Source organism: Penaeus monodon, chromosome 34 (assembly GCF_015228065.2).
Source record: "Penaeus monodon isolate SGIC_2016 chromosome 34, NSTDA_Pmon_1, whole genome shotgun sequence".
Lineage (NCBI taxonomy): Eukaryota > Metazoa > Arthropoda > Malacostraca > Decapoda > Penaeidae > Penaeus > Penaeus monodon.
In genome coordinates, this window is record NC_051419.1 from 32,450,567 (window position 1) to 32,451,514 (window position 948).

General features: G+C 43.2%; 1 pseudogene; it reads left to right on the top strand.

Moving 5' to 3' along the window:
* LOC119594742 overlaps nucleotides 1-948 on the top strand; it is a 3,893-nt pseudogene that overhangs the window by 414 nt on the left and 2,531 nt on the right.

Sequence of the window (948 nt, forward strand, 5' to 3'; positions counted from 1 at the left end):
CCACAGATTATCTTCTCAAAATGCTGCTCTATCTACTTCTGATTTTAACCTGTTCTCTGTTCGTAGGTATGAACTGTCTGAAATATCTAAAACCTTTTTCAGATGTCTTATTAATACAACTTGTCAGTGTTATTATGAAGATACTTGGCGTGTCCGCGTATATGTCAAAACAAATAGTTAATCTCATGAAGTTTATATCATTTATGAGAAAACAAGCGTTGCATGCTTCGCACATTTTACAGGGGAAGCAGACGGCCGAGTCACCTGGAATCGAACCAACTTAACTCTGGGTTCGCAAGACTGCCCCGGAGGCTACACCCTCGTGGGCACCAAGTGCCTCATGTTCGAGATCTTCGCCTCTGAAACCCACGAGGAAGCGAGGTATTTCTGCCATGATGCCAAAGGAGAACTGGTTGCCATCACCACGGCTACAGACTTCAAGAATTTAGTCGATTACATCCATGCCAACGGTGGGAAGGACATCAGCGATCGTACTCTTTCATAAGCTATTGGGTACAAATTCTGGAATACGGTCGATCATTGCGGTGCTGAATCTATTTTCTCTTCGTCTATTGAATATCTATTGTCGTAGGGGAGTCTTATTGCCTTTATTGAGCTACTAGTAGCTTCCTTATATTTATTACCCTTAACCGTTCCGCTAATCTAAGCTAATTTAATGATCTTAATTGCTTTAAAGGTTTATTCGGACGAACTTTCTGGGTGGACGGAAGAGACGAAGAAACAGAGGGCGTTTGGTTGACTGCGTCAGGAGAAGTCGTGCCCTCAGGTACCCCTTTCTGGGCCGCTTTTGAATATCACCAGCAGCCTGATAACGCCCTCGGGAATGAACACTGTTTATCCATTCCATCGGATTGGTTTCTCTATATGAATGACGTCGTTTGTTCTAACAAGAAAAACTTCATATGTGAAGCCACCGTCCAAACACAG